At 37.4% G+C, this 12,261-nt stretch overlaps 1 protein-coding gene and 2 non-coding genes across 3 annotated transcripts in view; 2 read left to right on the top strand and 1 right to left on the bottom strand.

The window, feature by feature from the left end:
- Positions 1 to 12,261, bottom strand: part of rk (G-protein coupled receptor rickets) — a 604,059-nt gene that overhangs the window by 239,236 nt on the left and 352,562 nt on the right. The window lies entirely within an intron of this gene.
- On the top strand, positions 4,064 to 4,145 carry TRNAS-GCU (transfer RNA serine (anticodon GCU)). The gene has a single exon. It is a non-coding gene; the product is annotated as a tRNA-Ser (tRNA).
- TRNAS-GCU (transfer RNA serine (anticodon GCU)) lies at positions 4,227 to 4,308 on the top strand. Its single transcript has one exon. It is a non-coding gene; the product is annotated as a tRNA-Ser (tRNA).

Raw genomic sequence — 12,261 nt, 5'->3', positions numbered from 1 at the left:
ACAGTGGAAACCCCGTTAACGGATACCTCTCAATAGCGCGGACACTTCTCTAACACGGAAATTTCTTTTGCCCTGGCAAAAGTACATGTACTATTATGGGAGAAGAGTCTCCTTTTTATGGACTTTCTGTTCGTTTAGTCCCAACGTTTCAGTAACATTTTCAAATCAGATAGGAATTATTTTCACATATACTTAGCAGAGGCAATACTTGTCACAATTTGAAAATAAAATTTCAATTGATTCCAATGAATCCACGACTCGCAAGCAGTTTCGATCGAAGAAGCGGTTCCGGATTCGGTTCACCATGCGGGCACTTGCTCAGGAAGGTGTAAATGTCATTTTTCAAGCCAGCCATTCTGAGTGAGTTTTCTCCTGGCTTTTGCCTCCTTCACGCCAAGCAAATTCAGGGATGGTACCTAACACACAAGTTCCAGGCCGCTTCCTTCTTTACCGACTTCCTTGAATAGTATGATCGCTGAGAGAGGTCATTTATCATACGTGACGGACTTAAAAGGTCAAAGACGCCAAAGACCCTAACATACTGTAGAACTTCCTAATTGAAATGAAATGAAATGAAATGATTTTTTTTTTTTTTTTTTTTTTTTGTAGTTTATAATGTCCCATGATTATGCCGTTTGACTTAGGGAGACGATGATTAAACCTAGTAAGTAATGATGGATGGATTAGTGGAATGATAGTGTGGGGAAAACAGGAGTACTCCGAGAAAACCTACGGGCACTGTGTTGCCCATCAGAAATTTATTTCACCGGGGATCGAATCAGGGACTAGAGGACCAGAGGTAAGGGCTCTACCACTGAGCCACCGTGCCCTTCAACCTATAGATCAAATTGGAAAGCTCCTCTTATTTTAAGTCGGCTGAAAAGGAAAGTTAAGCATTTTTCCCGAATACTTGATAGTAAATCTTGAACCACAAATCTGATAGAAGATAGTAGCATGACCGAAATACTGATCTGTTTGTTCTATAGTATGCTACTATAGTTCTTGATTATTTACAAGCTCATAGGAACTTAAAACGTTAAATACAAATTATTTAAAACAAAATATAAATACCTTAGCATGTTTAAAAAAAGACAACGTCACATTTCAAGCCAGTACAGATACTGTTTGGCCAGTGGCTCATCATCCAAGAATTTCTCGCCTGACATCTTTGTTTCGTGTTGGTTGCAAAATACTGAATTCGACTAGATGTGTACTTACCTAGAAAACAAGAAAAGGAAAAGATAAAATAATTAGTCAAAAAAACTCACATTTTATAACAAATTAAAAAAGAAATACTAACATTAATTATATTGACATGTTTCATTCATTTTCAAAAATAAGAGCATTATAATCTCTGTATACAAAAACTTGAGGTCATATAAACACAATGCAGTTTATTTATAGTACTTTCAAAGCTTATACACAAAAAAATAATTACAAGTATTTTTTTTTTTTTGTTTTTCATTGCTTTTTTTTCTTTCTTCCAGAAAACAGAACCTGAAATCTGCTTAGTAGGAACAATAAATAAATAAATAAATAAAATGAAACAGGTGAAACAAACATTTCCGTAATACGAAACACGTCCAGAAAATAAGTGTACTAGATTTTTGTAGGTTTCAATAAATAAATAAATAAATAAATAAATAAATAAATAAATAAATAAATAAATAAATAAATAAAACTTTTACATGGTTACATCAATACATATCTGAACTATTTTTCCAGGTATTCGCGATCCTTCTCGATGCCCTTAGTGAGACGATTTTTTTTTCTTGATCAAACAAGTCTGCCACGACCTTCTTTGTAAAATTCTTCACCTTTACCTTCACTTCATCAGCAGTTGATTTTTTTTTTTTTTTTTTTTTTTTTGTCAGCCATGTGCATCTTCAGGGAGGTGAACAAATAGTCTGAAGGTGCCAGATCAGCGGAATGCGCGAGGCGGTTCAAAACATCCCGTCCGAAAGACTCCAAAAGTTGCTTCGTTACATTGGCCGTATGCGGTCTGGCATTGTCGTCCAGAAAGCAGCCTCCCTTCTTCAGTAATCACCACCTCTACTTCTGAATTGCCCTTCTCAATTGTTTTGATCTCGTTAAAAACTTGAGACGAAGATTTTCCGTTCACAACGAGATAACGGATAACGCTGCGAATCTCGCACTTGGGACAGATTTTATCGACATCTTTCACGGAAGACATTACTGTGACCACAGTTGTGCTCGTACTGACGCGTGATTGGGCTTGCTGGAAAGGGTAGGAGCCTATCTACACGGCAGTGAGAATGACATAGCAATAACCTCAGTCTTTGAAACATCATGTACATAATTATAGGTCATCCTGCATATATACAGGGTATTTGAAAACAACACCGACAACGTTTGGGAGGTGATTTCTCACACCAAAATAAGACGAAAAGTATAGACCAACCTGGGTACACAAATGCTTCCTGGGTGCACAAATGCTATAGCCCCCCTTGACGCTCAAGGATAGGCTGGATAAAATGGGCTTGAATACTGCTTTACACTGGATAAAGCGGCAAACTATGGTTTAGCCCCTCCCTTGATCATATCCTGGATCCGCTACTGTGTATATATATATATGCAGTCCTTGAATTCCATCAGAAAAAACAAATAAAGAATATCATAATGTTAGATTACAAAATAAATAAATATAGCTTACACTTCCAAATAATAATCATATTTAGAAACAAAGCCTTAAAAAAACTCAGACTTATAAAAAGTTGGTTTCGAAAAAAGTATTGCAGTTTATTTTAAATGCGCTAATCTACAGGAAAATTAATTTTGCAATTAAGAATTAGGTAAATCGATTTTCTTTAAAAAATATGGGGAAACAATTACAGATACTTGTAACTATATCTTTATAAACATAATAAAATGAAAATACGCTGGTGGAAACGCATTTTAAGCACTCCTGGTAAGAATCCACGTATCTGAACTACAGTTGCAACACAAATAACGAAACAGAATAAGACTCAAAACATTGGCTTTGGCGTACGAGACCTGGGTTCCATTCCTGACGGGAGCACTTGTAATTCAGATTTTACGTTAATCAGTAGGTCCACGTCTTATATAGCCTCGCTGCTGAAAGGGACATTAAACTTAAAATCAACTCAACTCAACTCAAAGCATTGGATGCTCTTCGTAAAAAAAATTTGTGCATCGTCGCTTAAACATTAAATGGCTCCCGATGCTATAATCTCACTCCCATTTCTTTACTTTACCTTACACAATATAATCTTCGTTTCAGCACCTTTTATACAAGCATGTTTTATTTAGTTTTTTTTAAAATAAGATATTCTCAAATTCAATGCTTTCTTGAAGTCTAAGGGAGTTTCATGTTCTGAAAAAAATCGCAACGGTCTCCTGGATATTATACTGTACATGACAACTCCATAGCGATTTTGATTGTATAACATAGTAGGATATACATTTACGAGAACAATTGAGCTGTCTGAAACCAGACTGAACTAACTACATTTTCGTCCTGAGAGAAATTAGCCCTTATGGAAGCAGAGGCAATCTGACACGAAGTGTTGCCAAAAAAATATATATATATATTATGTGCAAAAATACTTTTGTTATTTCATTTCCACGTACAACAGGAAAATAAATATTAAGAAATATTAAGAAATGAGTTTCCTTTCACAGTTTGAAACTACAGTAGACTTCCAAATTATGGGAATATAATACTCAAACTTTAAGAAGTATTTCTATAACTACTGGCTCCAAGATTAAAGATAGAACCTGTTCCTCGGGCGCTCAATCCATATCAGAAAGCTATTTTCGCTATCCCTTACTCTTTTTATTCTATGAATATAAAGGCTGAATACGGAACCACTTTCAGACTGAAAAATGATATGAAATCTTTGACTTTTATGTCCCACTATACGCAGGCTAGACTAAAGGAGACAGTGATGATGAGAAATGAATGAAGTGGTAGAATAAAGAAAGTGGGAGGAAACGTCGATTATTTTTTATAGTTTTCTCCCGTTCCGTTATACTCTTCCTACCTCCAACATCAATAAGAACAAAGGATGTCTCTGTAACAGACGAGGTGGCCGAGTGGTTAAGGCGTTGGACTGCTAATCCAATGGGCTCTGCCCGCGTGGGTTCGAATCCCATCCTCGTCGCTTAGTTTTTATAGTTTTCTCCTTTCGGTTATATCACTTATACTTCCAATATAACTAAAAGTAGAAAATATTTGTGCAACGGACGAGGTGGCCGAGTGGTTAAGGCGTTGGACTGCTAATCCAATGGGCTCTGCCCGCGTGGGTTCGAATCCCATCCTCGTCGCTTACAATTTTATTTTACATTTCTCTTATATTATTCCTACTTCAAATACAACTTGAACGGAAAAAAAATATTTATACACTATATCTAATAGACAAGATGTCTGCGTTTGCTACCCATGAGACAGCTCATTTCGCTGGTGCTCTGTCCAGTGTCTTTACTGTGCAAATGGCATTGAATACGCTTAGTGTAATTAGTTTTTGATTGACATTTACGCTTTCATTGGTTATAATACCATTAAACGACAGTGAATAGTCAACTTTGCATCTGAATTAAATCATGTATATTAAACATGTTAATACATTACAATGAGGATTCCGTGCGATTCATAGCCGTCCATCAACAATCAAAATGCATGAGTTCATTCCAAACACAAGTTGAAGGAAGAACAAATACTGAATCTTCAGATGGATTTGTACCGTAAATGTGTTTATATTAAGTTAAGCGTCAATTACTCGATTCGCGGGGTTAAAATAAAAATTTAAATAAATAGAAACAAAGAAAATATTAATGAAAATTCACAAAATAATAAGTAATGTATATAAATAAAAATTAAATGTTACTATTGTAGGTTGAATTTAGATTTAAACGACATCGGAAGTGTCACTGTTCATCTCAGCGACCCCAAAAACTATGAATTCAACACTAATATCGGTCATTTTTTAAAAAAAATCATTTTTCTATATCTCTCACCTCCCCAAGTTACGGAGCTGAATTCGGATTTAAACCCCTAGTAGCAAAATCGGTTTGCCCAAAGTTGGGAAAATGGTAGCAATGCGACTTACAACGTTAGGTTTGGCCACTTTGGCAATCATTTCCCACCCATTTCCCAACCAAAAGAACGGTTCCCCAACATTTAGCCAGTGCTAAAGTAACGTAAGTCTTAGTTGAAAAAGCAGTCAATTCTAGTATCGTTGGGTGAACATCAGGAGAATAGTTGGTTGGCCAACCAAACATTTAACCAACGTTGGGCCAACGTAAGTTTTTCCGCTATAGGCTCGCACCGACTATCACCCACTACTTTTACCAAATCCCACTCAATCCTCAACGGTGGGCTAACCAACCTTGTTACGAGGGACGGCATCGGAAGTGTCTCACTGTTCATCTCAGCGACTCCGAAAACTATGGATTCGGCGCTAATATTGACCATTTTTGATAATTTTTATCTATCTCCATCCTTCCCAAGTTACCAGGCTGAATTTGGATATAAACGGCATCGGAAGTGCCACTGTTCATCCCAGTGACTCCCAAAACTATAGATTCAATACTAATATTGGTCATTTTCGATCAGTTTTATATATATCTACCTCCTCCCTTAAGTTGCACCATCAAAGTGAAATGATAAAGATCGTCTCAGGCCTGAACCCCATCTATGTTGAAAATTTGATCGAGTTCGGTCGAGTGGTTCAAGAGTTATTAAGTCACAAACACAGTCACATTCATTTTTGTGACTTGTTAAATGAAAAACTATTACGACATTGCAAATTTTCCTGACGATAGTGGAATATACCCAGAGACATTAGAATTAGCTGATAAGCCTTTAATCTATGTACAAATGCATGCTATCCCTACGGAACATAGTGGTAATGATAGCCTAAGTATCTTGTCTGTCTGCGGGGAGTGTAAAAGTATAAAAAGTCGAAATCTATGGCAATACCCATATTTATAAAGTTACATGCGGACGAAAGATTGAATCTACGTATTAGTTACAACCTATAGGTATCTAAATTTATTGATGTTCGTAATCAACTCGTAACGTAGGAGATCAGGATCGTACTTGTTATTACTGTCAACCACGTGACCATTTATAACACCGATGTTCTCAGCGTCAAAGACTCAACTCCAGGAAGAACTGAAAGTGCTAAGAAACGATTCACGAAAACGAGTTGTTTTTGTAGATAAACCCGGTAATTTGCCTATTTTGACTTTAGACGTAGAATTTTGCAGTTACTGACCGCTCTTGTTGCCCCTATTATACAACTAGGGATGCGCATAAGACAAGATTTGTAACTGTCTCGTCTCGAAAATGTGTTGTAAAAGTGATGTCTCGACTCGAAAAATGTATATTTTTCTATTGGAAGAGCCGTGTCTCGACTCGAAATTTGTCAGGAAAATCCTGTCTCGACTCGCCTCGTGCGCATCCCTAGATACAAAGCCTTCCTGTTGACACTCCTTAGACAGTGCTTACCAGCTAGTAGCATTTCTAATCAAATAGGTTCAGGAGTGCTTTCTGAAATATCCCATGCACAGGAAGACTGGGACAATCAGAAAATGGTCTCATCTTCAGACACCTCAAAATTAAATATTAATGGCCGCCTTTCAAAATGCATACCTATTAACTGAGCAAATAACACAAGGCAATCCACTTTCGATGCTGAATTTTGCTGTTAGTATTATCCTCCATTCCCTGTTATATGCTGTGAATGACAAAATAGCTTGTCTAAGTAGCTATTATAAATTAAAATTGAATTAAATTAAATCTTCCAGTTTAACGTTCCACCCTTTAGGCTAAGATAAACGTTTATTAAGGTAAGTAAATTATGATGGAATGAGAATGTGGGGGGAAAAGGAACACCACGATAAAACCCACGGGCACGCTGTTGACCACCACAAACTTATTTCGTTAGGTATCGAACCAGGGACCCCACGCACCAGAAGTAGACGCTCTACCAATGAGCCAACGTGCATTAGTATATACAAGGGCTCATTAGATATAATTTTACTACCGTCTTAGAAGCATGGGGGAGCCTTGTATGTACTCTACATTATTTACGACATCAATATTTAAATTTATGGATGGATGGATGCAGGCCTGTATCCAGGGGGGTCTAGGGGGGCTGTCCCCCCTAACATTTTCACGGTAGGCTTGCAAAAGAGCTATAATATGGTTGGATCGCCCCCCCCCTAACTTCAGCTTGCCCCCTCTACATTTTTGGGCTGGCTACCGGCCTGGATGAGTGAATGTAACAAGAAGTATGCAAATCTTTGTAGCAAAATCTTTGTTTTGTTAAATCCCACCAATGTTTATGTGAGATTCTAGGACGCTTGTTGCATCTAACAGTGAGTACTCTTATCCTGTTCTAAATGACCCTTAAGAAACATGTTTTTATTGATTCTTATGTTCAATAAATGTTTAAATAAAAAAAAAAAGTGGTTAACGCGTATGAATTACCCTATAGCGGAAAATTGTTCTTCATTGTTACTTAGCAAATGTTTATTATAAGAACAAATTGCATTTACTTAATGTTTAACCATCCTTCATTGGTTTTTGTTTATTGTTTAGCAGATTTTAGTGAAAAACCATATCCACAAGGAAATTAAATGTAAACTGCAAGCATGGAATTCGTGTTATTATTCAGTTAATAATCTTTTGTCGTCGCGAATTCTGTCGGGGAATTTGAAGCTTAAAATATGTAAAATAATAATTATATATGTTGTACTATATGGTTGCGAAACATGGTCGCTTACTCTGAAGAAAGAATGCAGACTGAAAGTATTCCAGAATAAGATCCTGACACCAATATTTGCATTCAAGGGGAACGGGATTAGGGAATAGCGGGAACTTCTTACCAAGGAACTGCATAATTTGTACCGTTAACCAAACACTGTCAGGGTCGCCAATTGTAGGAGGTTCAGATGGGCAAGTCATGTAGCGAGAATGGAAGAAAGTAGGAAGGCTTTCGAAGTATTGACTGAAAATCCAAACGCGAAACGTCCATTAGGAAGTCCTAGCCCCAAATGAGAGGACAATATTAAGACGGATCTCGCAAAAATAGGAATACATAGTAGAAACTGGATCTAGTTAAGGACAGAAGTCAATTGGGAGCTTTCGTGAATGAGACACTGAACTTTCGGGTTCCAGAGGCCAAAGAGTTAGTTAGTTAGGTTAGTTGTAAGTATTTTCTCTAATTGTTGTATTAGAAAATTAATCTCATTTTGAAGACAAAAAAAGTGACTACATTCAAACCCAACTTTGATGCCCGACAACTAGGAAACCAAAAATGTGCCCACGAAAATATTTTACATTCGTACTAAGGAGCTCAATGTCCATTTTGATGCCAAGTTTAGTCAAGAGGGGATGTGTTCTTTGGATCACAGGCATTACATGCTTGTGATAGATTTTTAAATAGAGGGCAAACTAGTTTTCGGTTTTTAGAAAAACTGAAACCAGTTTTTGAAAACTTTTTTTTAAAATATGTATTTTAAAAAACGATTCGGGTTTCTATCATCACCGGTTCAGTTGAAAACTGGTTTTGGTTTTAAAACCGGTTCAGTTTTCTATCAAAAACTGCTTTCTGCTCTTAAACTGCTTCAGTTTTCTATCAGATCAAACCAGAGAACCCTCGAACCAGATGTTAGCGCTCTACCACTAAGCTACCGTGCTCCAAATTCTCTGTTTTATTACATTCTATTCATACATTAAAAATTATAAAAGAAGTTATGGTGTTAACCTTATTAAATATCTCTCCTTTAGTGGGCATTGGTGATATATAGTTTTAAAAGACAGTGACTGATGACGTCATAGTAACTCAGAAGAGAATCGTTGTTACCAATTCTTCGATAGGTTTCGATTTTCGATTTCCTGTGGAACATCTGCCTCCATTTGTGAACACAAAAGGGTTGGCAGCTACTATAAAGCCAAAGGGGAAGAAATCGACCCCCTCCGCTCTTCTCCGCAAACGATCGACTCCCAGCTCCTTCCAAAGGAGTAGTAGCGTTCTTTGATGGATCCGAAAGACTTCCGTAAATTGAGCAACAGACGTCTTTCTTTCGACGACCGCCGGTGACAACGACCTCAATGGCTGTAGAGTACGGTTCCACGGCGTACTAAAATGTCGCAAGGCGGAAGGAGAAAGCTTCTCAAATCTTACAACAGACAACTTCACGGTAACATCAAAATAGTAAAAGCCTTATTTTTTTTTTTTTTTCCTTTTTAAGGTCGGATAGCCAGAAACATGCATCACAACTATAATGAATACACAAAGAAGTGGCGAAGGCAGGGGGGTTGCTATCAATTTGCTTCTAAGCTCAGTTGGTTTTGCGATACATAGCTACATACCACCCTTATAACTAATATAATTTAATAAGGTAACCTACAAATGGTGCAGACGATCACGTCATTGTAAGCCCGTATTGACATGTATCTGTAACATTCAAGTACACTATTATAGATAGTTGTTATTACTTTCATCAGCTAAACAGTGGCGTAGTCAGAAAATCATTATGGAGGCGTGTAATATAATTGCTATGTTGAAGAAGGGTGAACACACACACGCGCTGTGAGTTTGCTCTTAATTCAGGTAGATCTTTTGCTTCATGATACTTTTTACGGGAGAATTTTACTAAAATCTGAACCAAGCACACCGAAGTGCAGTGCGCTAACAATTCAGTTAAACAGGTGCTCAGTAATATCTTTTAATAAAAAATTGAACATCCATTTTCTTTTTTAATTATCTCTATTCGCACTCAAAATGGTTAATTTTGATACATATGCTAACGAGAAAGAGATCAAAAAAATTATGAATACAGTATACGGTATAATTAACTCTTTCGTTGCCATCTTGATTTCAGTACCCCAACCCAATGTGGCACCTACACTTTTGCAACATTCAGCCTTTTGCAACGAACTAGCTACATCTAGCAGAAACCACACTACAGAAAATGACAGGCCAGAGTAGAGATCTGCACGGGCCGGAATTTTTAGCCCGGGCCCGGCCTGGTCCGTTAATTTATAATGTGATGCTCGACACGAGTCCGAAATATTTTTTTTATCTTTTAAGCCCGAGCCCGGTCCGAGCTCGTGTGATAATCAAATGAGCCCGAAATAAGCCCGAATTACAGAAACTTAATAATTAACGCAAAATTGTATTTTTGTTTACAAGATTTAGAAGTTTAATTTTGCAGTCTAAAAGCTTACATAATGCAGAGAGAATAGCGAAATATAGACGTATGGCAAGATAGCCCCCCCCCCCAGTTTAGAAAATTGAAACAATGATTAGGTCATTCCTTTGTGTTACGTTTGTACCGTTTATACCGAAAATATTTTCGTTTCTACCATTTTCCTTATAGGGTTACTTGAGAGATCAACTGGGGTGCTATCTTGGCGCCAAGATAGCCCCCTCGTATCACAGCACAAAAAATTGAAATACACTATTCGAAAGCAAATCGTTTGTACCGAAAAAAGTTTTATTTGTACCCTGATAGTTTTCGAGAAAGAGAAGATGACATTTGGGGGACTATCTTGGCGCCAAGATAGCCCCCCCTATCACAGCACAAAAATCGAAATACACCATTCGAAAGCAAATTGTTTGTACTGTTTGTACCGAAAAAAGTTTTATTTGTACCCTGATAGTTTTCGAGAAAGAGGGGATGACATTTGTGGGGCTATCTTGGCGCCAAGATAGCCCCCCCCCCTATCACAGCACAAAAAATCGAAATACACCATTCGAAAGCAAATCGTTTGTACTGTTTGTACCGAAAAAAGTTTTATTTGTACCCTGATAGTTTTCGAGAAAGAGGGGATGACATTTGTGGGGCTATCTTGGCGCCAAGATAGCCCCCCCCTATCACAGCACAAAAAATCGAAATACACCATTCGAAAGCAAATCGTTTGTACTGTTTGTACCGTAAAAAGTTTTGTTTGTACCCTGATAGTTTTCGAGAAAGAGGGGATGACATTTGGGGGGGGGTATCTTGGCGCCAAGATAGCCCCCTGTATCACAGCACAAAAAATTGAAATACACCATTCTAAAGCAAATCGTTTGTACCGTTTGTACCGAAAAATGTTTTGTTTGTACCCTTATAGTTTTCGAGAAAGAGGGGATGACATTTGGGGGGTTATCTGTGTCATCCAAGATAGCCCCCCGTATCACAGCACAAAAAATTGAAATTCATCATTCGAAAGATAGTTCCCCAAATGTCATCCCCTCTTTGTCGTAAACTATCAGGGTACAAACAATTTTTTTTTTCGGTACAAACGATACAAATGATTTGCTTTAGAATTGTGTATTTCAATTTTTTGTACTGTGATACGGGGATGTATCTTGGCGCCAGCCAAGATAGTCCCTCCAGTTGACCTCTCAAGGAACCCTATAAGGAAAATGGTACAAACGAAAATATTTTCGGTACAAACGGTACAAACGTAGTAGAAACGAATGACCTAGTCATTGTTTCAATTTTCTAAAGTGGGTGTGTGTGTGGGGGGGGGGGGGCTATATTGCCATACGTAAATATAGTTTATCATTTGCACTTGCTAACTATTCTCTAAAGAAGATAGTCATTTACATAAATTCTGTCTCCTTTAGCCTCGGTGCATTAACGTGGGACGTCAAACTAAATATTTCATTTCATTTATATAAATTCTCATGAAATGCCCAACTTGAAATGGATACTCCAAATATTTAAAACAAAGTGTCAATGCGTGCAAATTCTTATGCAAATGGATGTGTATTGAACTCACTCTGATACTCCTCAAAGCAGTCATTGTCGATTGCTGTGAAGAAAAAGAATACAATCCACAATCTGGCTGCTCAAACTTTCACTCACAGATAAACTAAATATGTTTATTTCTGTTACTTTTAGTTTTTCCTCTCCACTACTACACACTGAGCTTTACTCTCAATCACAAAATGATAATCAGATTTTTAATGTGGGCGTCTCAAGTTAAAAATTTAGATGTGCTTTAAAAGTTCTTAAGGAAGAGTGGTCCAATAAATATCGTTGTTCAGTATGTTTACGAAGTTGGGCCCGATAAAGTCCGTGAAATATGATTATATATTTAAAAATTTACGGCCCGGTCCCGGTCCGAGCTTGTGCAGACCTCTGAACCAGAGTATAAAAAAGCTCTATACCTTCGTCCCACTTTACAGACAATGTCTACAATGAGAACTACCTCTTGACGCCAAATGGCGTCAAATGACATACAGCAATAAGTATGAATGACGCCATATGGCGTCA

This window comes from Thermobia domestica, chromosome 14 (genome assembly GCF_964235325.1).
Source record: "Thermobia domestica chromosome 14, izTheDome1.hap1.1, whole genome shotgun sequence".
Classification (NCBI taxonomy): Eukaryota; Metazoa; Arthropoda; class Insecta; order Zygentoma; family Lepismatidae; genus Thermobia; species Thermobia domestica.
This window is presented reverse-complemented; position numbering and strand designations above follow the sequence as displayed.